Consider the following 27,720-nt stretch of genomic DNA (forward strand, 5'->3'; position numbering starts at 1 on the left):
GGAAGTCAGCTATTTAGAGTTATGTAAAAAGCGCATGCTCTGGAATTTGAAATACTTGTCATAGGTTTTTTTCTCGATTGCCGCCAAACTTGGTCAACATGATCTCAAGACACTGGGGATGAAAAATTGCCAGGGGATTTTTGATATCTCGAACGGTTTGCTCGTGGCGAGGCGTTGAAATTATGGCGAGAAATGAGAAACAGGAAGTGTCTAATACCGTCCACATACATTTCCTGATTTTAATCAATCTGCATCAGATTATTCGTTGTATGATGTCGATCGCATATATGTGACTATTAGGAGTCAAAGTTATAGCGCCACCAACTGGCAGAAGGAAGTGTGTCATTTTCAAAATGATTTGAATTCAGCATCTTATTATTACTCGATTTGCTTCAAACTTCATCAGAATAATGTTAAAACACAGCCGATATAAATCTGCAAGGGGGATATTGATATCTAAAAAATTGTTGGCGTGGCAACATGTCAAACTGGAATACTTCTCAGGTGATTTTGAGGCAAATAACATACTTAGAATTTCACAAAACTCTGAACACACATCAGTATTTCTGATAGGAACTTAAATTGTGAATGGATTTTGGATAGCTTGAATGGTTTTGCCGTGGTGATTTTTTTAAATGACCTTACAAAGGGAATCATTATTGTATTTTTAAATTGCAGCTTCCAAACACGTCAAAGAATTTTTTCATACAGATGAAAAAGTCATTCTGAGGAAATATGCATAGTTTAACGACTTTACAACACTGTATGGATAACAGAAAATTAAAAAACTCTCAGACATCTCATCTCACTTTGTCCCTCTGTTTGAGTATGTGTGCTTAGACTTCCATTGTCTGAGAGAAATTGCGCCCCTACAGGTTCAATTCCCGAACTTTTACTTTCACTTTTAAATCGGTTAAAAATACAAACAAATACTTCGATTTAATTCACACTGACAAGCTAAACCAACATATCTGATTATTACCGGTTCAGGGCTCATGGATAAATTATTTCTGGCCAGAGATACGTGAGAAATAGGAGAGATGAATCACTGCTGTGACCACGAGCGTCTGGAGTAAAGAGCTCAGAAAAAACGAATTTATTCCTGTTTTAAAGCTTTTAAAAATAAATTATTACAGCGATATCACACAATCAACCAATTAGAACACACCAAGAGCTAAATTAAGATGTTTTTGAACTGTTTGTGTGAAAATGAAATATTTGTGGCTGCCTATCTGAAATCACGCCTCCGATCAGCGCGTACAGTGTCGAGCTCAAAACAAACGAATTTATTCTCGTTTAAGAGCTTTTTTAAATAAAATATTACCACAAATGCACACAATAAACCCATTGTAACACTACAAGAGCTAAATGCAGGTGTTTGTGACCTGTTTAAGTGTGCAAGACTATTTGAAAGCGCGACTGGCAGAATAACATATCTCTCGAGCTGCAGGATTCTGCCTTTCGTCGTACGAACGAACACATCACGGACAAGATTATTTCAAAATACATAATAGCTTGGCGAATATAAACGAAAACAGCCACGTGAACATAAACTGGATCTACTGGATTTGAATATTAAAGTGACCACATTTACCACTTCCTTCTGTCTTCAATTTTAATCTATATAAAAAAGGAAACTCATTCGACTTGGCTGCTTTTTTAATGTGTGCGTATTTATTTATTTACCTTTTTATACATTTTGTATAATTTCATAGTTTGTGTATTACAATTATGAAAACAAAAATAAATTTAGCCACTCACATAGAAATAGCTTAGGCCTTAACCTTTTTCTGTCAGTTTTAGGGATTTTTAAAAATCCTAAAAAAAACTTATTTGTGCTGCAAATAATAATTTCAAACTCATTTGATACTGACCTATGACATCCTGTGACATTATATTTATTTGAATTTACATAATCTCATAGATGTAACAGTAAATCTGTTCAGCTCACAGATCAATACTAAGCTGTAATGCAAGCAGAACTTTCACAAATGCTTATGAGTCATTTAAGGATTTGATAACACTTGTAAAATAATGTCTAATTTGTTAACATTAGCAAATTCATTGATAACACTTTATAATAACTGCACTCATTAGTAAATAGTCAGTTCATGCTTTATAAAGCCTTGTCCCAATATTAATAGTCAGTAGTAAGCAGTTTATAAATACAGCTATAAATAGCTTGTCCTTGGTTTATAAGCACATTTATTAAAAAGGAGAGTAAAGGGTCAGTTATCTTCCTATGAAAAATAAAAGATAAAAATAAACAAACAACAACACAGATTGATACAGAACTCAGAAATTTTATTGTGGATTTATGATAAAATCAGCCTGTAAATGAATTCATACTCCTCCTCATACTACTCCATACTCCTTTTTCAACATGATGCCAATATACTGAGATGTTAAATTGTGAATGGGTTTAGGATAGCTTAAATGGTGTTGCCATAGAGATTTATTAAAGTAACATAAAAAATACAATAGTTATTTTACTATATCTTTAAAATTTTTCATTCTAACTCTTCATAATTTTTTATATAAGTAGAAGTCCTCATTTGAAGGAAGCACAGTAAGTTTCATAGCTTTATCATTTTCAAGAGCCAGCATAAAATTAAAACTATCATAACTTATAAATCAAGCTTGCAATTCTTAGTACCTATAATGGCCACCAGAGGGAGCTATAGGATTACTTTTAAATAATTATTGGAGAAACGAGTATGATTTAAATAATTTATAGAAATCTTTCAAATAAAATAATATGTATTTTAGGAATTTTACTGATAAAATGACCCTCACTTAATTAAAATAACCAGCTGAAGTATTGTGAACTGTATATTAAGAATAATTCTTAATAGGCTTTATGGACAGATACGTTTTAAGTGACTCTTGAAGGTTCAGCACCACATCCTCTTTTACCACTGTTTAAAGAATTAATCTTACAGAACAGGTGTGAATGAATTTTGGATAGCTTGAATGGTTTTGTCGTGGTGATTTTTTGAAATAATAGTAAAAAAGGAACCAGTAAAAAAAAGTGCAGCTTCTAAACACTTCAAAAAAATGTACACATAGAAGACAAGTCATTCTGAGGAAATATGCATAGTTTCATGACTATACAACACTATATGGATGATAGAAAATTAAAAAACTGTCATACATCTGATGTCACTCTGTCCCTCTGTCACAGTGGGTAATGTGTGTGTGTGTGTGTGTGTGTGTGTGTGTGTGTGTGTGTTAAGTGAATTAGGTGTGAAACTATCAGTGAGCATTTAGTCTCCAGCGCCAACATTTTACAGAACTGCCACTTTCCTGGAGTCTCAGAATTACAATGTGTCAGGTTCTGAGAGATCTAAGATTCCAAAAAATTATTTAATTAGAATACCATGAAGTATTGTGAAATACTATATATTAAGACTTTATATATAGGCTTAATGAACAAATTAGAGTGACTCGTGAAGGACCAGCACCACCTTCTCTTGTCCGATGGTTTGAGGAATATATCTTCCAGAATCTGGGATTAAGATTTAGGAGCTCATTTTTATTCCACCTCCTTTCCTGAAAGTCTGTCTTGCAGAATTGACTAAAAATTAATCTTCACATTAATTCCTAATTCTTTTGCAATTCTTTTGTCAGTTCTTCTTGACCTGTTTTTCTCTTCCAGCTTTCCTGGACTATTGTATAGCACTCATAAATGATTAAATAAAAAATAATGGTAGTTATTAAGATTGATATGGTTTGGAATTGGTAAAATGTGCTTGGAAAAAAATCACAATAAAACAATGTTTTAATGTTTAAGTTAGTGACATGAATGAATGCTATATAAATATTGTTCATGTTAACATAATGTTTATAAATGAAATCTTATTGTAAAGTGTTACTAAAGTTATATATATATATATATATATATATATATATTGTTCTATGAATGTGATTTTAAAGTCTAGATGATTCGGATTAACCCTTTAACTGCCATATCAAGTTCAAGTTCTAGTTCAAGTTCAATTTATTTGTATAGCGCATTTACAACAGCCTCCTGGCTGACCAAAGTGCTTTAACATAAGAGCAAGAATATTACACATACATAAAAATAGACCAGACAAAAAATTTAAAACCACCCATTTCAAAATGTAGCATAACACAGTCAGTCAGTACACTAAGGAAAATAAAAAAGTTTTTAGCAAAGATTTAAAAATAGACAAGGAAGGGGCCAGTCTGATCTCTAAAGGCAGGGTATTCCAGAGTCGTGGCCCAGCCACTGCAAATGCACGCTCCCCTCTACGCTCCCCTCTATCCTTTAAAACCTCACTGCCAGAGGGATATTGTGAATGCATGTGCCCGCTGGGCACAGTTTACCTGATGCCACCGGGGTGGTGATGGCATTGGTGGCTTGAGCCCGCCATCGCTGCTTGCAGCTATATTTATTATTATTATTATTTATTATTATTATTTTTCTTCAAGGTTTCGGGGGCTTTTGGGGCCCTTAACATGCTTAAAAAGTCTTGAAAATTGGCACACACATTGGAACCTGCGGCCATTAGGGCCGGGCAGAGACTGATACACGGGCGTGGCACAGGGGCTCTACAGCGCCCCCTGGAATATGGAGGGCCATATATCATACATACTTGCACGTAGACGTACGAAACTCGGTACACATATAGAACTCATCAATACAAACAACTTTCGTATTGCATATCATAGGCTCCGCCCAACAGGAAGTTGGCTATTTGTGGTTTATTATTCATATTTGTCGTCAAAGTTGTGGGGGCTTTTGGAGTCCTTAACATACTCAAAAACTCTTGAAAGTTTGCGCACAATTTGGAATCTGTGGCCTTTAGGAGCCTGCAGAGGCTGGGACACGGGCGTGGCACAGGGGCTCTACAGCGCCCCCTGGAACACAGTCATAAATGTTGATGTATAGCTCACACATACTTGCACGTATTAATATGAAACTCAGTACACATATAGATCTCATCGTGCCGAACAACTTGCGTATTGCATGTCATAGGCTCCGCCCAACAGGAAGTCAGCTATTTAGAGTTATGTAAAAAGCGCATGCTCTGGAATTTGAAATACTTGTCATAGGTTTTTTACTCGATTGCCGCCAAACTCGGTCAACATGATCTCAAGACACTGGGGATGAAAAATTGCCAGGGGATTTTTGATATCTCAAACGGTTTGCTCGTGGCGAGGCGTTGAAATTATGGCGAGAAATGAGAAACAGGAAGTGTCTAATACCATCCACATACATTTCCTGATTTTAATCAAACTTCATCAGATTATTATTTGTATGATGTCGATCGCATATATGTGACTATTAGGAGTCAAAGTTATAGCGCCACCAACTGGCAGCAGGAAGTGTGTCATTTTCAAAATGCTTTGTATTCAGCATCTTATTTTTACTCGATTTGCTTCAAACTTCATCAGAATAATGTTAAAACACAGCCTATATTAATCTGCTAGGGGGATATTGATATCTAAAAATATTGTTGGCGTGGCAACATGTCCAACTTGAATACTTCTCAGGTGATTTTAAGGCATATAACATACTTAGAATTTCATGAAATTCAGAACACATATCAGTATTTATGATAACTAGACACTGGCAAAAGTTCATAAGAGGGCGTGGAAGAGGCACTCTATAGCGCCACCTCTTGTCAAAAGTGGGGGGGTTAGTTTTAGCTACAGATACCAAACTCGGTACAAAAATTGTTCTTATCAAGACGGACAACTTTCTAATTCACAGTCATCAGCTACGATCAACAGGAAGTCAGCTATTTTGATTTGAATGTGGATTTTTTTTTTTACATTTAGCTGTGAATTAATGCATACTGCTCAGAGGAGAGTAACACTATACACAACAAACTTTGTCTACATGATGCCAAAACATTTTAAACAACTTAAATTGCCAAAGGATTTTGGATAGCTTGAACGGTTTTGTCGTGGAGATTTTTTTAAATGACAGTAAAAATGGAATTATTAATTGTCCTGCATTTTTAAATTCCAAACACTTCAAAACCTTTTTTCATACAGAAAAAAAGTCATTCTGAGTAAATATGGATAGTTTCACGACTTTACAACACTGTATGGATAACAGAAAATTAAAAAACTGTCAGACATCTCATCTCACTCTGTCCCTCTGTTTGAGTATTATGTGCTTAGACTTACATTGTCTGAGAGAAAATGCGCCCCTACAGGTGCAGTTACCGGACTAAAAAAGGGAGGAGACTGTCTTTTTGTTTCACTTTTAAATCGGTTAAAATACAAATAAATACTTGGATTTAATTCACACTGACAAGCTAAACCAACATATATGATTATTATCAGGTCAGGGCTCATTAATAATTGATGTGTGGTCAGTGATACGTGAGAAACAGGAGAGATGAATCACCGCTCTGAGCACCAGCGTGTGGAATGATGAGCTCAGAAAAAAACGAGTTTATTCTTGTTTTATAGCTATTTAAAATAAAGTATTGCAGCGATATCACACAATTCACCAATTAGAGCACACCAAGAGCTAAATTAAAATGTTTTTGAACTGTTTGTGTGAAAATGAAATATTTGCGGCTGCCTATCTGAAATCACTGCCTCCGATCAGCGCGCACAGTGTCACAAGTTCAAAACTAACGAATTTATTCTTGTTTAAGAGCTTTTCAAAATAAATTATTGCCATAAATGCACACAATACATCCATTATAACACAACAAGAGCTAAATGCAGGTGTTTGTGACCCGTTTAAGTGTGCAAGACTATTTGAAAGCGCGACTGGCAGAATAACATATATCTCTCGAGCTGCAGGATTCTGCCTTTCGTCGTAAGAACGAACACATCACGGACAAGATTATTTCAAAATACATAATAGCTTGGCGAATATAAACGAAAACAGCCACGTGAACATAAACTGTTGAGAAATAAATCTGAAGTGGATCTACTGGATTTTAATATTAAGTGACCGCATATACCAGCTGCTTCTGTCTTCAATTTTAATCTATATAAAAAAATTAAACTCATTCATCTTGGCTGCTTTTTTAATGTGTGTACGTATTTATTTATTATTTTGCTCTAACAAGACTTAATCTATATTTAATTAAATCAATTACATTTGATTTTACATTTGATTTTTCCATTTCTGCATCTAAACGCCTAAAAACCTAAAACATGCTCTATATACTATTGTTAGCAATTTCTTTATCGTCCAATTTATCTGGTGTACACTTTTATTTTCATAATAAACTTGTTTGTTAGATTATACACAGTTATAGTGGTCTATAATAAATATTGACAGGTTTTATTCAAGCTGTGTAGAATGATTGCCGTAGGCAAATTTTTAAAAATGTAAATCCCAAAAAAAAAAAAAAAATTGTAAATAAATAAAAAACATTGGAAAAGAATAACTTGTAATTTTTTATACATTTTGTATAGTTTCATAGTTTATGCATTATAGTTATAAAAACAAACAAATTTAGCCACTCACATAGAAATCTTAGGCCTTATCCTTTTCTGACAGTTTTAGGGATTTTTAAAAATCCTAAAAAACCTTATTGGTGCTGCAAATAATAATTTCAAACTAATTTGATACTGACCTTTGACATCCTGTGACATGGTATTTATTTGAATTTACATAATCTCATGGATGTAACAGTAAATCTGTTCAGATCACAGATCAAGACTAAGCTGTAATGCAAGCAGAACTTTCACAAATGCTTGTAGGTCAATAAAATCATTACAAAACACTTACAAATCATTTAAGGGATTTGATAACACTGTAAAATAATGTCTAATTTGTTAACATTAGCAAATGCATTGATAACACTTTATAATAACTGCACTCATTAGTAAATAGTCAGTTCATGCTTAATAAAGCCTTGTCCCAATATTAATAGTCAGTAGTAAGCAGTTTATAAATACAGCTATAAATAGCTCATTTATTAAAAAGGAGAGTAAAGGGTCAGTTATCTTCCTATGAAAAATAAAAAAAAATAAAAATAAACAAACAACAACACTGATTGATACAGAACTCAGAAATGTTATTGTGGATTTATGATAAACTCAGCCTGTAAATGAATTCATTCTCCTCCAAGAAGACACAAGTAGTTCACACCAAACTTTTTTAACATGAAGCCATATACTGAAGATGTTAAATTGCGAATGGGTTTAGGATACCTTAAATGGTGTGGCCATAGAGATTTATTAAAGTAACATAAAAAAATACCATAGTTATTTTACTATATCTTTAAAATTTTTAATTCCAACTCTTCATAAATTTTTATATACCTAGAAGTCATCATTTGAAGGAAGCACAGTAAGTTTCATAGCTTTATCATTTTCAAGAGCCAGCATAAAATTAAAACTATCATAACATATAAATCAAGCTAGCAATTCTTAGTACCAATAATGGCCACCAGATGGAGCTATAGGATCACTTTTAAATAATTATTGTAGAAACAAGTATGATTTAAATCATTTATAGAAATCTTTCAAAGAAAAATAATATGAATTTTATGTATTTTACTGATAAAATGACCCTCACTTTATTAGAATAACAAGCTGAAGTATTGTGAACTGTATATTAAGAATAATTCTTTATGGACAGATAAGTTTTGAGTGACTCTTGAAGGATCAGCACCACATCCTCTTTTACCACTGTTTAAAGAATGTATCTTACAGTACAGGTGCGAATGAATTTTGGATAGCTTGAATGGTTTTGTCGTGGTGATTTTTTGAAATAACAGTAAAAAAGTAACCAGTAAATGTCTTTTATTTTTTTAAGTGCAGCTTCTAAACACTTCAAAAAAATGTACACATAGAAGACAAGTCATTCTTAGGAAATATGCATAGTTTCATGACTATACAACACTATATGGATGATAGAAAATTAAAAAACTATCATAGATCTGATGTCACTCTGTCCCTCTGTCACTGTGGGTAATGTGTGTGTGTGTGTTTGTAAGTGTGTTAAGTGAATTAGGTGTGAAACTATCAGGGAGCATTTAGTCTCCAGTGCCAACATTTTACAGAACTGCCACTTTCCTGGAGTCTCAGAATTACAATGTGTCAGGTTCTGAGAAATCAAAGATTCCAAAAAATGATTTAATTAGAATACCATGAAGTATTGTGAAATACTATATATTAAGACTTTATATATAGGCTTTATGAACAGATTAGAGTGACTTGTGAAGGACCAGCACCACCTCCTCTTGTCTGATGGTTTGAGGAATATATCTTCCAGAATCCGGGATTAAGATTTAGGAGCTCATTTTTATTCCACCTCCTTTCCTGAAAGTCTGTCTTGCAGAATTGACTAAAAATTAATCTTCACATTAATTCCTAATTATTTTGCAATTCTTTTTGTCAGTTCTTCTTGACCTGTTTTTCTCTTCCAGCTTTCCTGGACTATTGTATAGCACTCATAAATGATTAAATAAAAAATAATGGTAGTTATTAAGATTGATATGGTTTGGAATTGGTAAAATGTGCTTGGAAAAAAATCACAATAAAACAATGTTTTAATGTTTAATTTGGAATATTAACTGACATGAATGAATGCTAAATAAATATTGTTCATGTTAACATAATGTTTATAAATGAAATCTTATTGTAAAGTGTTACTAAAGTTATATATATATATATATATATTGTTCTGTGAATGTGATTTTAAAGTCTAGATGATTCGGATTAACCCTTTAACTGCCATATCATTTAAAACCTCACTGCCAGAGGGATATTGTGAATGCATGTGCCCGCTGGGCACAGTTTACCTGATGCCACCGGGGTGGCGATGGCATTGGTGGCTTGAGCCCGCCATCGCTGCTTGCAGCTATATTTATTATTATTTTTCTTCAAGGTTTCGGGGGCTTTTGGGGCCCTTAACATGCTTAAAAAGTCTTGAAAATTGGCACACACATTGGAACCTGCGGCCATTAGGGCCGGGCAGAGACTGATACACGGGCGTGGCACAGGGGCTCTACAGCGCCCCCTGGAATACTGAGGGCCATATATCATACATACTTGCACGTAGACACACGAAACTCGGTACACATGTAGATCTCATCAAACCAAACAACTTTTGTACTGCATGTCATAGGCTCCGCCCAACAGGAAGTTGGATATTTAGGGTTTAGTATTCATATTTTTCGTCAAAGTTGTGGGGGCTTTTGGGGTCCTTAACATACTCAAAAACTCTTGAAAATTTGCGCACACTTTGGAATCTGTGGCCTTTAGGAGCCTGCAGAGGCTGGGACCCGGGCGTGGCACAGGGGCTCTATGGCGCCCCCTGGAACACAGTCATAAATGTTGATGTATAGCTCACACATACTTGCTCGTATTAATATGAAACTCAGTACACATATAGATCTCATCGTGCTGAACAACTTTCGTACTGCATGTCATTCGGCTCCGCCCAACAGGAAGTCAGCTATTTAGAGTTATGTAAAAAGCGCATGCTCTGGAATTTGAAATACTTGTCATAGGTTTTTTTGCCGATTGCCACCAAATTCGGTCAACATGATCTCAAGACATTGGGGATGAAAAATTGCCAGGGGATTTTTGATATCTCGAACGGTTTGCTCGTGGCGAGGTGTTGAAATTATGGCGAGAAATGAGAAACAGGAAGTGTCTAATACCATCCACATACATTTCCTGATTTTAATCAAACTGCATCAGATTATTCGTTGTATGATGTCGATCGCATATATGTGACTATTAGGAGTCAAAGTTATAGCGCCACCAACTGGCAGCAGGAAGTGTGTCATTTTCAAAATGATTTGAATTCAGCATCTTATTTTTACTCGATTTGCTTCAAACTTCATCAGAATAATGTTAAAACACAGCCGATATAAATCTGCTGGGGGGATATTGATATCTAAAAATATTGTTGCCGTGGCAACATGTTAAACTGGAATACTTCTCAGGTGATTTTGAGGCATATAACATGCTTAGAATTTCATCAAACTCAGAACACATATCAGTATTTATGATAACTAGACACTGGCAAAAGTTCATAAGAGGGCGTGGAAGAGGCACTCTATAGCGCCACCTTTTGTCAAAAGTGGCGGGGTTAGTTTTAGCTACAGACACCAAACTCGGTACAAAAATTTTTCTTATCAAGACGGACAACTTTCTAATTCACAGTCATCAGCTACGATCAACAGGAAGTCAGCTATTTTGATTTGAATGTGGATTTTTTTTTTACATTTAGCTGTGAATTAATGCATACTGCTCAGAGGAGAGTAACACTATACACACCAAACTTTGTCTACATGATGCCAAAACATTTTAAACAACTTAAATTGCCAATGGATTTTGGATAGCTTAAACGGTTTTGTCGTGGTGATTTTTTTAAATGACAGTAAAAATGGAATTATTAATTTTCCTGCATTTTTAAATTCCAAACACTTCAAAACCTTTTTTCGTACAGAAAAAAAGTCATTCTGAGTAAATATGGATAGTTTCACGACTTTACAACACTGTATGGATAACAGAAAATTAAAAAACTGTCAGACATCTCATCTCACTCTGTCCCTCTGTTTGAGTATATGTGCTTCAGACTTCCATTGTCTGAGAGAAATAGCGCCCCTACAGGTTCAATTCCCGGACTTTTACTTTCACTTTTAAATCGGTTAAAAATACAAATAAATACTTAGATTTAATTCACACTGACAAGCTAAACCAACATATCTGATTATTACCGGTTCAGGGCTCATGGATAAATTATTTCTGGCCAGAGATACGTGAGAAATAGGAGAGATGAATCACCGCTGTGATCACGAGCGTCTGGAGTAAAGAGCTCAGAAAAAACGAATTTATTCCTGTTTTAAAGCTTTTAAAAATAAATTATTACAGCGATATCACACAATCAACCAATTAGAACACACCAAGAGCTAAATTCAGATGTTTTTGAACTGTTTGTGTGAAAATGAATTATTTGCGGCTGCCTATCTGAAACCACCGCCTCCGATCAGCGCGCACAGTGTCACAAGTTCAAAACTAACGAATTTATTCTTGTTTAAGAGCTTTTTTAAATAAAATATTACCACAAATGCACACAATAAACCCATTGTAACACTACAAGAGCTAAATGCAGGTGTTTGTGACCCGTTTAAGTGTGCAAGACTATTTGAAAGCGCGACTGGCAGAATAACATATATCTCTCGAGCTGCAGGATTCTGCCTTTCGTCGTACGAACGAACACATCACGGACAAGATTATTTCAAAATACATAATAGCTTGGCGACTATAAACGAAAACAGCCACGTGAACATAAACTGTTGAGAAATAAATCTGAAATGGATCTACTGGATTTTAATATTAAGTGACCGCATATACCAGCTGCTTCTGTCTTCAATTTTGATCCATATAAAAAATGAAACTCATTCATCTTGGCTGCTTTTTTTAATGTGTGTACGTATTTATTTATTTATTTATTTATTTATTATTTTGCTCTAACAAGAATTAATCTATATTTAATTAAATCAATTACATTTTATTTTACATTTGATTTGTCCATTTCTGCATCTAAACGCCTAAAAACCTAAAACATGCTCTATTATACTATTGTTAGCAATTTCTTTATCGTCCAATTTATCTGGTGTACACTTTTATTTTCATAATAAACTTGTTTGTTAGATTATACACAGTTACAGTGGTCTATAATAAATATTGACAGGTTTTATTCAAGCTGTTTAGAATGATTGCAGTAGGCAAATGTTTTGAAATGTAAATAAAATAAAAAAAATTTAAATAAATAAATAAATAAAAAACATTGGAAAAGAATAACTGTTGTACATTTTTATACATTTTGTATAATTTCATAGTTTATGCATTATAGTTATAAAAACAAATAAATTTAGCCACTCACATAAAATCTTATAGGCCTTATCCTTTTCTGACAGTTTTAGGGATTTTTAAAAATCCTAAAAAACCTTATTTGTGCTGCAAATAATAATTTCAAACTCAAACAGTAAATATTCAGTTCATGCTTTATAAAGCCTTGTCCCAATATTAATAGTCAATAGTAAGCAGTTTATAAATACAGCTATAAAAAGCTTGTTCTTGGGTTATAAGCACATTTATTAAAAAGGAGAGTAAAGGGTCAGTTATCTTCCTATGAAAAATAAAAAAAAAAACAAAAAAAAAAACAAACAACAACACAGATTGATACAGAACTCAGAAATTTTATTGTGGATTTATGATAAAATCAGCCTGTAAATGAATTCATACTCCTCCAAGAAGACACAAGTTCACAGCAAACTTTTTTAACAAGAAGCTAATATACTGAAGATGTTAAATTGCGAATGGGTTTAGGATAGCTTAAATGGTGTGGCCATAGCGATTTATTAAAGTAACATAAAAAAATACAATCGTTATTTTACTATATCTTTAAAATTTTTCATTCCAACTCTTCATAATTTTTTATATACGTAGAAGTCATCATTTGAAGGAAGCACAGTAAGTTTCATAGCTTTATCATTTTCAAGAGCCAGCATAAAATTAAAACTATCATAACTTATAAATCAAGCTTGCAATTCTTAGTTCCAATAATGACCACCAGATGGAGCTATAGGATTACTTTTAAATAATTATTGTAAAACAAGTATGATTTAAATCATTTATAGAAATCTTTCAAAGAAAAATAATATGTATTTTATGTATTTTACTGATAAAATGACCCTCACTTAATTAGAATAACAAGCTGAAGTATTGTGAACTGTATATTAAGAATAATTCTTTATAAGCTTTATGGACAGATACGTTTTGAGTGACTCTTGAAGGTTCAGCACCACATCCTCTTTTACCACTGTTTAAAGAATTTATCTTACAGAACAGGTGTGAATGAATTTTGGATAGCTTGAATGATTTTGCGTGGTGATTTTTTGAAATAACAGTAAAAAAGTAACCAGTAAATGTCTTTTATTTTTTTAAAGTGCAGCTTCTAAACACTTAAAAAAAATGTACACATAGCAGACAAGTCATTCTGAGGAAATATGCATAGTTCCATGACTATACAACATTATATGGATGATAGAAAATTAAAAAACTATCATACATCTGATGTCACTCTGTCCCTCTGTCACTGTGGTTAATGTGTGTGTGTGTGTGTGTGTTTGTGTGTGTGTTAAGTGAATTAGGTGTGAAACTATCAGGGAGCATTTAGTCTCCAGCGCCAACATTTTACAGAACTGCCACTTTCCTGGAGTCTCAGAATTACAATGTGCCAGGTTCTGAGAGATCTAAGATTCCAAAAAATTATTTAATTAGAATACTATGAAGTATTGTGAAATACTATATATTAAGACTTTATATATAGGCTTAATTAACAGATTAGAGTGACTCGTGAAGGACCAGCACCACGTCCTCTTGTCCGATGGTTTGAGGAATATATCTTCCAGAATCCGGGATTAAGATTTAGGAGCTCATTTTTATTCCACCTCCTTTCCTGAAAGTCTGTCTTGCAGAATTGACTAAAAATTAATCTTCACATTAATTCCTAATTATTTTGCAATTCTTTTTGTCAGTTCTTCTTGACCTGTTTTTCTCTTCCAGCTTTCCTGGACTATTGTATAGCACTCATAAATGATTAAATAAAAAATAATGGTAGTTATTAAGATTGATATGGTTTGGAATTGGTAAAATGTGCTTGGAAAAAAATCACAATAGAACAATGTTTTAATGTTTAATTTGGAATATTAACTGACATGAATGAATGCTATATAAATATTGTTCATGTTAACATAATGTTTATAAATGAAATCTTATTGTAAAGTGTTACTAAAGTTATATATATATATATATATATATATATATATATATATATATATATATATATATATATATATATTGTTCTGTGAATGTGATTTTAAAGTCTAGATGATTCGGATTAACCCTTTAACTGCCATATCATTTAAAACCTCACTGCCAGAGGGATATTGTGAATGCATGTGCCCGCTGGGCACAGTTTGCCTGATGCCACCGGGGTGGCGATGGCATTGGTGGCTTGAGCCCGCCATCGCTGCTTGCAGCTATATTTAGGGCTCAAGCCCAAAGGGCGAGAGGCCTATTGTTTTCCTTAGGATTATTTTTTATTATTAGGGCTCAAGCCCGAAGGGGCGAAGAGCCCTATTGTTCCCCTAAGGATTATTCTTTTTCTTATTATTATTATTATTTTTTTTATTTTTTATTAAACCTTCCGGGGGTTTTTGGGGGCCTTAACATGCTCAAAAACTCTTGAAAATTGGCACACACATTGGAATCTGCGGCCATTAGGACGCCACAGAGACTGGGACCCGGGCGTGGCACAGGGGCTCTACAGCGCCCCCTGGAACACAGTCAGAAATCTTGAACCATAGCTCACACACACTTGCATATATTTATATGAAACTCAGTACACTTGTAGATCTCATTGAGCTTAACAACTTTCGCGCTCTATGTCAAAGGCTCCGCCCAACAGGAAGTCAGCTATTCATGGCTGTTTAAAAAAAGCATGCTCTGGAATTTGATATACTTGTCATAGGTTTTTTACTTGTTTGCCACCAAACTCGGTGAACATGATCTCAAGACATTGGGGATGAAAAATTGCGAGGGGATTTTTGATATCTCGAACGGTTTGCCCGTGGCGAGGCGTTGAAATTAGGGCAAAAAGTGAGAAACAGGAAATGCCTAATAACATCCACATACATTGCCTGAGTTTGATCAAACTTCATCGTTTTTTTCGATGTATGATACCGATCGTATATATGTGACTATTAAGAGTCAACGTTATAGCGCCACCAACTGGCAGCAGGAAGTGAGTCATTTTCAAAATGCTTTGAATTCAGCATCTTATTTTTACTCGATTTGCTTCAAACTTCATCAGAATAATGTCAAAACATGGCCGATGTAAATCTGTTGTGGGGATATTGATATCTTATATATTGTTGCCATGGCAACGTGTCAAACTTGAATATTCTGTTATGGTGATTTTGAGGCAGATAACAACCTCAGATTTACATGAAACTCAAAACACATATCAGTATTCTTGATAGCTAGACAATGGAAAAAGCTTTTAAAAGGGCGTGGAAGAGGCACTCTATAGCACCACCTTTTGTCAAAAGTGGGGGGGTTAGTTTTAGCTACAGACACCAAACTCGGTACAAAAATTGTTCTTATCAAGACGGACAACTTTCTAATTCACAGTCATCAGCTACGATCAACAGGAAGTCAGCTATTTTGATTTGAATGTGGATTTTTTTTTTACATTTAGCTGTGAATTAATGCATACTGCTCAGAGGAGAGTAACACTATACACACCAAACTTTGTCTACATGATGCCAAAACATTTTAAACAACTTAAATTGCCAATGGATTTTGGATAGCTTGAACGGTTTTGTCGTGGTGATTTTTTTAAATGACAGTAAAAATGGAATTATTAATTGTCCTGCATTTTTAGATTCCAAACACTTCAAAACCTTTTTTCATACAGAAAAAAAGTCATTCTGAGTAAATATGGATAGTTTCACGACTTTACAACACTGTATGGATAACAGAAAATTAAAAAACTGTCAGACATCTCATCTCACTCTGTCCCTCTGTTTGAGTATGTGCTTCAGACTTCCATTGTCTGAGAGAAATTGCGCCCCTACAGGTTCAATTCCCGGACTTTTACTTTCACTTTTAAATCGGTTAAAAATACAAATAAATACTTAGATTTAATTCACACTGACAAGCTAAACCAACATATCTGATTATTACCGGTTCAGGACTCATGGATAAATTATTTCTGGCCAGAGATACGTGAGAAATAGGAGAGATGAATCACCGCTGTGATCACGAGCGTCTGGAGTAAAGAGCTCAGAAAAAACGAATTTATTCCTGTTTTAAAGCTTTTAAAAATAAATTATTACAGCGATATCACACAATCAACCAATTAGAACACACCAAGAGCTAAATTCAGATGTTTTTGAACTGTTTGTGTGAAAATGAAATATTTGTGGCTGCCTATATGAAATCACTGCCTCCGATCAGCGCGTACAGTGTCGAGCTCAAAACAAACGAATTTATTCTTGTTTAAGAGCTTTTTTAAATAAAATATTACCACAAATGCACACAATAAACCCATTGTAACACAACAAGAGCTAAATGCAGGTGTTTGTGACCCGTTTAAGTGTGAAAGACTATTTGAAAGCGTGACTGGCAGAATAACATATATCTCTTGAGCTGCAGGATTCTGGCTTTCGTCGTACGAACGAACACATCACGGACAAGATTATTTCAAAACACATAATAGCTTGGCGAATATAAACGAAAACAGCCACGTGAACATAAACTGTTGAGAAATAAATCTGAAGTGGATCTACTGGATTTTAATATTAAGTGACCGCATATACCAGCTGCTTCTGTCTTCAATTTTAATCTATATAAAAAATTAAATTCATTCATCTTGGCTGCTTTTTTTAATGTGTGAACGTATTTATTTATTTATTTATTTATTTATTATTTTGCTCTAACAACAATTAATCTATATTTAATTAAATCAATTACATTTTATTTTACATTTGATTTGTCCATTTCTGCATCTAAACGCCTAAAAACCTAAAACATGCTCTATTATACTATTGTTAGCAATTTCTTTATCGTCCAATTTATCTGGTGTACACTTTTATTTTCATAATAAACTTGTTTGTTAGATTATACACAGTTACAGTGGTCTATAATAAATATTAACAGGTTTTATTCAAGCTGTTTAGAATGATTGCAGTAGGCCAATTTTTTTAAATGTAAATAAAATAAAATTAAAAAAATTAATTAAATAAATAAAAAACATTGGAAAACAATAACTGTTGTACATTTTTATACATTTTGTATAATTTCATAGTTTATGCATTATAGTTATAAAAACAAATACATTTAGCCACTCACATAGAAATCTTAAAGGCCTTATCCTTTTCTGACAGTTTTAGGGATTTTTAAAAATCCTAAAAAACCTTATTTGTGCTGCAAATAATAATTTCAAACTCAAAAAGTAAATATTCAGTTCATGCTTTATAAAGCCTTGTCCCAATATTAATAGTCAGTAGTAAGCAGTTTATAAATACAGCTATAAAAAGTTTGTTCTTGGTTTATAAGCACATTTATTAAAAAGGAGAGTAAAGGGTCAGTTATCTTCCTATGAAAAATAAAAAAATAAAAATAAACAAACAACAACACAGATTGATACAGAACTCAGAAATTGTATTGTGGATTTATGATAAAATCAGCCTGTAAATGAATTCATACTCCTCCAAGAAGACACAAGTAGTTCACACCAAACTTTTTTAACATGAAGCTAATATACTGAAGATGTTAAATTGCGAATGGGTTTAGGATACCTTAAATGGTGTGGCCATAGCGATTTATTAAAGTAACAAAAAAAAAAATACAATCGTTATTTTACTATATCTTTAAAATTTTTCATTCCAACTCTTCATAATTTTTTATATACGTAGAAGTCATCATTTGAAGGAAGCACAGTAAGCTTCATAGCTTTATCATTTTCAAGAGCCAGCATAAAATTAAAACTATCATAACTTATAAATCAAGCTTGCAATTCTTACTACCAATAATGGCCACCAGATGGAGCTATAGGAATACTTTTAAATAATTATTGTAAAACAAGTATGATTTAAATCATTTATAGAAATCTTTCAAAGAAAAATAATATGTATTTTATGTATTTTACTGATAAAATGACCCTCACTTAATTAGAATAACAAGCTGAAGTATTGTGAACTGTATATTAAGAATAATTCTTTATAAGCTTTATGGACAGATACGTTTTGAGTGACTCTTGAAGGTTCAGCACCACATCCTCTTTTACCACTGTTTAAAGAATTTATCTTACAGAACAGGTGCGAATGAATTTTGGATAGCTTGAATGGTTTTGTCGTGGTGATTTTTTGAAATAACAGTAAAAAAGGAACCAGTAAATGTCTTTTATTTTTTTAAAGTGCAGCTTCTAAACACTTCAAAAAAATTTACACATAGAAGACCAGTCATTCTGAGGAAATATGCATAGTTGCATGACTATACAACATTATATGGATGATAGAAAATTAAAAAACTATCATACATCTGATGTCACTCTGTCCCTCAGTCACTGTGGTTAATGTGTGTGTGTGTGTGTGTGTGTGTGTGTGTTAAGTGAATTAGGTGTGAAACTATCAGGAAACATTTAGTCTCCAGCACCAACATTTTACAGAACTGCCACTTTCCTGGAGTCTCAGAATTACAATGTGTCAGGTTCTGAGAGATCTAAGATTCCCAAAAAATTATTTAATTAGAATACCATGAAGTATTGTGAAATACTATATATTAAGACTTTATATATAGGCTTAATGAACAGATTAGAGTGACTCGTGAAGGACCAGCACCACCTCCTCTTGTCCGATGGTTTGAGGAATATATCTTCCAGAATCCGGGATTAAGATTTAGGAGCTCATTTTTATTCCACCTTCTTTCCTGAAAGTCTGTCTTGCAGAATTGACTAAAAATTAATCTTCACATTAATTCCTAATTCTTTTGCAATTCTTTTGTCAGTTCTTCTTGACCTGTTTTTCTCTTCCAGCTTTCCTGGAGTATTGTATAGCACTCATAAATGATTAAATAAAAAGTAATGGTAGTTATTAAGATTGATATGGTTTGGAATTGGTAAAATGTGCTTGGAAAAAAATCACAATAAAACAATGTTTTAATGTTTAAGTTTGGAATATTAACTGACATGAATGAATGATATATAAATATAGTTCATGTTAACATAATGTTTATAAATGGAATCTTATTGTAAAGTGTTACTAAAGTTTTATATATATATATATATATATATATATATATATATATATATATATATATATATATATATATATATATATATATATTGTTCTGTGAATGTGATTTTAAAGTCTAGATGATTCGAATTAACCCTTTAACTGCCATATTCTTTAAAACCTCACTGCCAGAGGGATATTGTGAATGCATGTGCCCGCTGGGCACAGTTTACCTGATGCCACCGGGGTGGCGATGGCATTGGTGGCTTGAGCCCGCCATCGCTGCTTGCAGCTATATTTATTATTATTATTATTATTTATTTTTTTTCCAACGTCTCGGGGGCTTTTGGGGCCCTTAACGTGCTTAAAAAGTCTTGAAAATTGGCACACAGATTGGAACCTGCGGCCATTAGGGCCGGGCAGAGACTGATACACGGGCGTGGCACAGGGGCTCTACAGTGCCCCCTGGAATATGGAGGGCCATATATCATACATTCTTGCTCGTAGACGAATGAAACTCGGTACACATATAAATCTCATCAATCCAAACAACTTTTGTATTGCATATCATAGGCTCCGCCCAACAGGAAGTTGGCTATCTAGGGTTTAGTATTCAAATTTTTCTTCAAAGTTGTGGGGGCTTTTGGGGTCCTTAACATACTCAAAAACTCTTGAAAATTTGCGCACACTTTGGAATCTGTGGCCTTTAGGAGCCTGCAGAGGCTGGGACCCGGGCGTGGCACAGGGGCTCTACGGCGCCCCCTGGAACACAGTCAGAAATGTTGATGTATAGCTCACACATACTTGCACATATTCATATGAAACTCAGTACACACATAGATCTCATCGTGCCGAACAACTTTCGTATTGCATGTCATAGGCTCCACCCAACAGGAAGTCAGCTATTTAGAGTTATGTAAAAAGCGCATGCTCTGGAATTTGAAATACTTGTCATAGGTTTTTTTCTCGATTGCCGCCAAACTTGGTCAACATGATCTCAAGACACTGGGGATGAAAAATTGCCAGGGGATTTTTGATATCTCGAACGGTTTGCTCGTGGCGAGGCGTTGAAATTATGGCGAGAAATGAGAAACAGGAAGTGTCTAATACCGTCCACATACATTTCCTGATTTTAATCAAACTTCATAAGATTATTCGTTGTATGATGTCGATCTCATATATGTGACTATTAGGAGTCAAAGTTATAGCGCCACCAACTGGCAGCAGGAAGTGTGTCATTTTCAAAATGATTTGAATTCAGCATCTTACTATTACTCGATTTGCTTCAAACTTCATCAGAATAATGTTAAAACACAGCCGATATAAATCTGCAAGGGGGATATTGATATCTAAAAAATTGTTGGCGTGGCAACATGTCAAACTGGAATACTTCTCAGGTGATTTTGAGGCAAATAACATACTTAGAATTTCACAAAACTCTGAACACACATCAGTATTTCTGATAGGAACTTAAATTGTGAATGGATTTTGGATAGCTTGAATGGTTTTGCCGTGGTGATTTTTTTAAATGACCTTACAAAGGGAATCATTATTGTATTTTTAAATTGCAGCTTCCAAACACGTCAAAGAATTTTTTCATACAGATGAAAAAGTCATTCTGAGGAAATATGCATAGTTTAACGACTTTACAACACTGTATGGATAACAGAAAATTAAAAAACTGTCAGACATCTCATCTCACTCTGTCCCTCTGTTTTAGTATATGTGCTTCAGACTTCCATTGTCTGAGAGAAATTGCGCCCCTACAGGTTCAATTCCCGAACTTTTACTTTCACTTTTAAATCGGTTAAAAATACAAATAAATACTTAGATTTAATTCACACTGACAAGCTAAACCAACATATCTGATTATTACCGGTTCAGGGCTCATGGATAAATTATTTCTGGCCAGAGATACGTGAGAAATAGGAGAGATGAATCACCGCTGTGACCACGAGCGTCTGGAGTAAAGAGCTCAGAAAAAACGAATTTATTCCTGTTTTAAAGCTTTTAAAAATAAATTATTACAGCGATATCACACAATCAACCAATTAGAACACACCAAGAGCTAAATTCAGATGTTTTTGAACTGTTTGTGTGAAAATGAAATATTTGTGGCTGCCTATCTGAAATCACGCCTCCGATCAGCGCGTACAGTGTCGAGCTCAAAACAAACGAATTTATTCTTGTTTAAGAGCTTTTTTAAATAAAATATTACCACAAATGCACACAATAAACCCATTGTAACACTACAAGAGCTAAATGCAGGTGTTTGTGACCTGTTTAAGTGTGCAAGACTATTTGAAAGCGCGACTGGCAGAATAACATATCTCTCGAGCTGCAGGTTTCTGTCTTTCGTCGTACGAACGAACACATAACGGACAAGATTATTTCAAAATACATAATAGCTTGGCGAATATAAACGAAAACAGCCACGTGAACATAAACTGGATCTACTGGATTTGAATATTAAAGTGACCACATTTACCACTTGTTTCTGTCTTCAATTTTAATCTATATAAAAAAGGAAACTCATTCGACTTGGCTGCTTTTTTAATGTGTGCGTATTTATTTATTTACCTTTTTATACATTTTGTATAATTTCATAGTTTGTGTATTACAATTATGAAAACAAAAATAAATTTAGCCACTCATATAGAAATAGCTTAGGCCTTAACCTTTTTCTGACAGTTTTAGGGATTTTTAAAAATCCTAAAAAAAACTTATTTGTGCTGCAAATAATAATTTCAAACTCATTTGATACTGACCTATGACATCCTGTGACATTATATTTATTTGAATTTACATAATCTCATAGATGTAACAGTAAATCTGTTCAGCTCACAGATCAATACTAAGCTGTAATGCAAGCAGAACTTTCACAAATGCTTATGAGTCATTTAAGGATTTGATAACACTGTAAAATAATGTCTAATGTGTTAACATTAGCAAATTCATTGATAACACTTTATAATAACTGCACTCATTAGTAAATAGTCAGTTCATGCTTTATAAAGCCTTGTCCCAATATTAATAGTCAGTAGTAAGCAGTTTATAAATACAGCTATAAATAGCTTGTCCTTGGTTTATAAGCACATTTATTAAAAAGGAGAGTAAAGGGTCAGTTATCTTCCTATGAAAAATAAAATATAAAAATAAACAAACAACAACAACACAGATTGATACAGAACTCAGAAATTTTATTGTGGATTTATGATAAAATCAGCCTGTAAATGAATTCATACTCCTCCTCATACTACTCCATACTCCTTTTTCAACATGATGCCAATATACTGAGATGTTAAATTGTGAATGGGTTTAGGATAGCTTAAATGGTGTTGCCATAGAGATTTATTAAAGTAACATAAAAAATACAATAGTTATTTTACTATATCTTTAAAATTTTTCATTCTAACTCTTCATAATTTTTTATATAAGTAGAAGTCCTCATTTGAAGGAAGCACAGTAAGTTTCATAGCTTTATCATTTTCAAGAGCCACCATAAAATTAAAACTATCATAACTTATAAATCAAGCTTGCAATTCTTAGTACCTATAATGGCCACCAGAGGGAGCTATAGGATTACTTTTAAATAATTATTGGAGAAACGAGTATGATTTAAATAATTTATAGAAATCTTTCAAATAAAATAATATGTATTTTAGGAATTTTACTGATAAAATGACCCTCACTTAATTAGAATAACAAGCTGAAGTATTGTGAACTGTATATTAAGAATAATTCTTAATAGGCTTTATGGACAGATACGTTTTAAGTGACTCTTGAAGGTTCAGCACCACATCCTCTTTTACCACTGTTTAAAGAATTAATCTTACAGAACAGGTGTGAATGAATTTTGGATAGCTTGAATGGTTTTGTCGTGGTGATTTTTTGAAATAATAGTAAAAAAGGAACCAGTAAAAAAAAGTGCAGCTTCTAAACACTTCAAAAAAATGTACACATAGAAGACAAGTCATTCTGAGGAAATATGCATAGTTTCATGACTATACAACATTATATGGATGACAGAAAATTAAAAAACATACATCTGATGTCACTCTGTCCCTCTGTCACTGTGTGTGTGTGTTTGTGTGTGTTTTAAGTGAATTAGGTGTGAAACTATCAGTGAGCATTTAGTCTCCAGCGCCAACATTTTACAGAACTGCCACTTTCCTGGAGTCTCAGAATTACAATGTGTCAGGTTCTGAGAGATCTAAGATTCCAAAAAATTATTTAATTAGAATACCATGAAGTATTGTGAAATACTATATATTAAGACTTTATATATAGGCTTAATGAACAGATTAGAGTGACTCGTGAAGGACCAGCACCACCTTCTCTTGTCCGATGGTTTGAGGAATATATCTTCCAGAATCTGGGATTAAGATTTAGGAGCTCATTTTTATTCCACCTCCTTTCCTGAAAGTCTGTCTTGCAGAATTGACTAAAAATTAATCTTCACATTAATTCCTAATTCTTTTGCAATTCTTTTGTCAGTTCTTCTTGACCTGTTTTTCTCTTCCAGCTTTCCTGGACTATTGTATAGCACTCATAAATGATTAAATAAAAAATAATGGTAGTTATTAAGATTGATATGGTTTGGAATTGGTAAAATGTGCTTGGAAAAAAATCACAATAAAACAATGTTTTAATGTTTAAGTTTGGAATATTAACTGACATGAATGAATGCTATATAAATATTGTTCATGTTAACATAATGTTTATAAATGAAATCTTATTGTAAAGTGTTACTAAAGTTCTAGTTCAAGTTCAATTTATTTGTATAGCGCATTTACAACAGCCTCCTGGCTGACCAAAGTGCTTTAACATAAGAGCAAGAATATTACACATACATAAAAATAGACCAGACAAAAAATTTAAAACCACCCATTTCAAAATGTAGCATAACACAGTAGTCAGTACACTAAGGAAAATAAAAAAGTTTTTAGCAAAGATTTAAAAATAGACAAGGAAGGGGCCAGTCTGATCTCTAAAGGCAGGGTATTCCAGAGTCGTGGCCCAGCCACTGCAAATGCACGCTCCCCTCTACGCTCCCCTCTATCCTTTAAAACCTCACTGCCAGAGGGATATTGTGAATGCATGTGCCCGCTGGGCACAGTTTACCTGATGCCACCGGGGTGGTGATGGCATTGGTGGCTTGAGCCCGCCATCGCTGCTTGCAGCTATATTTAGGGCTCAAGCCTGGAGGGCGAGAGCCCTATTGTTTTCCTTAGGATTATTTGTTATTATTATTATTATTATTAGGGCTCAAGCCTGGAGGGCGAGAGCCCTATTGTTTTCCTTAGGATTATTTGTTATTATTATTATTATTATTATTATTATTATTTATTATTATTATTTTTCTTCAAGGTTTCGGGGGCTTTTGGGGCCCTTAACATGCTTAAAAAGTCTTGAAAATTGGCACACACATTGGAACCTGCGGCCATTAGGGCCGGGCAGAGACTGATACACGGGCGTGGCACAGGGGCTCTACAGCGCCCCCTGGAATATGGAGGGCCATATATCATACATACTTGCACATAGACATACGAAACTCTGTACACATATAGAACTCATCAATACAAACAACTTTCGTATTGCATATCATAGGCTCCGCCCAACAGGAAGTTGGCTATTTGGGGTTTATTATTCATATTTGTCGTCAAAGTTGTGGGGGCTTTTGGGGTCCTTAACATACTCAAAAACTCTTGAAAATTTGCGCACACTTTGGAATCTGTGGCCTGAAGGAGCCTGCAGAGGCTGAGACCTGGGCGTGGCACAGGGGCTCTACGGCGCCCCCTGGATCACAGTTATAAATGTTGATGTATAGCTCACACATACTTGCACGTATTAATATGAAACTCAGTACACATATAGATCTCATCGTGCCGAACAACTTTCGTATTGCATGTCATAGGCTCCGCCCAACAGGAAGTCAGCTATTTAGAGTTATGTAAAAAGCGCATGCTCTGGAATTTGAAATACTTGTCATAGGTTTTTTTGTCGATTGCCACCAAACTCGGTCAACATGATCTCAAGACATTGGGGATGAAAAATTGCCAGGGGATTTTTGATATCTCGAACGGTTTGCTCGTGGCGAGGCGTTGAAATTATGGCGAGAAATGAGAAACAGGGAGTGTCTAATACCATCCACATACATTTCCTGATTTTAATCAAACTTCATCAGATTATTCGTTATATGATGTCGATCGCATATATGTGACTATTAGGAGTCAAAGTTATAGCGCCACCAACTGGCAGCAGGAAGTGTGTCATTTTGAAAATGCTTTGAATTCAGCATCTTATTTTTACTTGATTTGCTTCAAACTTCATCAGAATAATGTTAAAACACAGCCGATATAAATCTGCTGGGGGGATATTGATATCTAAAAATATTGTTGCCGTGGCAACATGTCAAACTGGAATACTTCTCAGGTGATTTTGAGGCATATAACATGCTTAAAATTTCATCAAACTCAGAACACATATCAGTATTTATGATAACTAGACACTGGCAAAAGTTCATAAGAGGGCGTGGAAGAGGCACTCTATAGCGCCACCTTTTGTCAAAAGTGGGGGGGTTAGTTTTAGCTACAGACACCAAACTCGGTACAAAAATTGTTCTTATCAAGACGGACAACTTTCTAATTCACAGTTATCAGCTACGATCAACAGGAAGTCAGCTATTTTGATTTGAATGTGGATTTTTTTTTACATTTAGCTGTGAATTAATGCATACTGCTCAGAGAAGAGTAATACTATACACACCAAACTTTGTCTACATGATGCCAAAACATTTTAAACAACTTAAATTGCCAATGGATTTTGGATAGCTTGAACGGTTTTGTCGTGGTGATTTTTTTAAATGACAGTAAAAATGGAATTATTAATTTTCCTGCATTTTTAAATTCCAAACACTTCAAAACTTTTTTTCATACAGATGGAAATGTCATTCTGAGGAAATATGCATAGTTTCATGACTTTACAACACTGTATGGATAACAGAAAATTAAAAAAACTGTCAGACATCTCATCTCACTCTGTCCCTCTGTTTGAGTGTGTGTGCTTAGACTTCCATTGTCTGAGAGAAATAGCGCCCCTACAGGTGCAATTCCCGCAAAAAAAAAAGAAAAAAAAAGGGAGGAGACTCTCTTTTATTTTCACTTTTAAATCGGTTAAAATACAAATAAATACTTAGATTTAATTCACACTGACAAGCTAAACCAACATAAATGATTATTACCAGGTCATGGCTCATTAATAATGGATGTGTGGTCAGTGATACGTGAGAAATACGAGAGATTAATCACCGCTCTGAGGATGAGCGTGTGGAATGACGAGCTCAGAAAAAAACGAGTTTATTCTTGTTTTATAGCTTTTCAAATTAAAATATTAAAGCGATATCACACAATTCACCAATTAGAACACACCAAGAGCTAAATTCAGATGTTTTTGAACTGTTTGTGTGAAAATGAAATATTTGCGGCTGCCTATATCTGAAATCACCGCTCCGATCAGCGCGTACAGTGTCACGATGTCAAAACAAGCGAATTTATTCTTGTTTAAGAGCTTTTTAAAATAGAATATTGCCACAAATGCACACAATGCACCCATTATAACACAACTAGAGCTTAATGCAGGTGTTTGTGACCCGTTTAAGTGTGCAAGACTATTTGACACCGCGACTGGCAGAATAACATTGATCTCTCGAGCTGCAGGATTCTGCCTTTCGTCGTAAGAACGAACACTTCACGGACAAGATTATTTCAAAATACATAATAGCTTGGCGAATATAAACGAAAACAGCCACGTGAACATAAACTGTTGAGAATATTAAGTGACCGCATTTACCTGCTTCGGTCTTCAATTTTAATCTATACATATAAAAAAGGAAATTAATTTGTCTTGGCTGCTTTTTTTAAATGTGTGTGCCGTATTTATTTATTTACTT

General features: G+C 34.1%; 1 long non-coding RNA gene across 1 annotated transcript; it reads left to right on the forward strand.

Moving 5' to 3' along the window:
* The first annotated feature begins 248 nt into the window (after window positions 1-248).
* Window positions 249-22,400, forward strand: LOC127946288 (uncharacterized). The gene is made up of 3 exons (XR_008151055.1): window positions 249-504; window positions 10,905-11,574; window positions 21,539-22,400. It is a non-coding gene; the product is annotated as an uncharacterized LOC127946288 (long non-coding RNA).
* Window positions 22,401-27,720: the final 5,320 nt, after the last annotated feature.

This window comes from Carassius gibelio, chromosome A24 (genome assembly GCF_023724105.1).
Source record: "Carassius gibelio isolate Cgi1373 ecotype wild population from Czech Republic chromosome A24, carGib1.2-hapl.c, whole genome shotgun sequence".
NCBI classification, from domain to species: Eukaryota; Metazoa; Chordata; class Actinopteri; order Cypriniformes; family Cyprinidae; genus Carassius; species Carassius gibelio.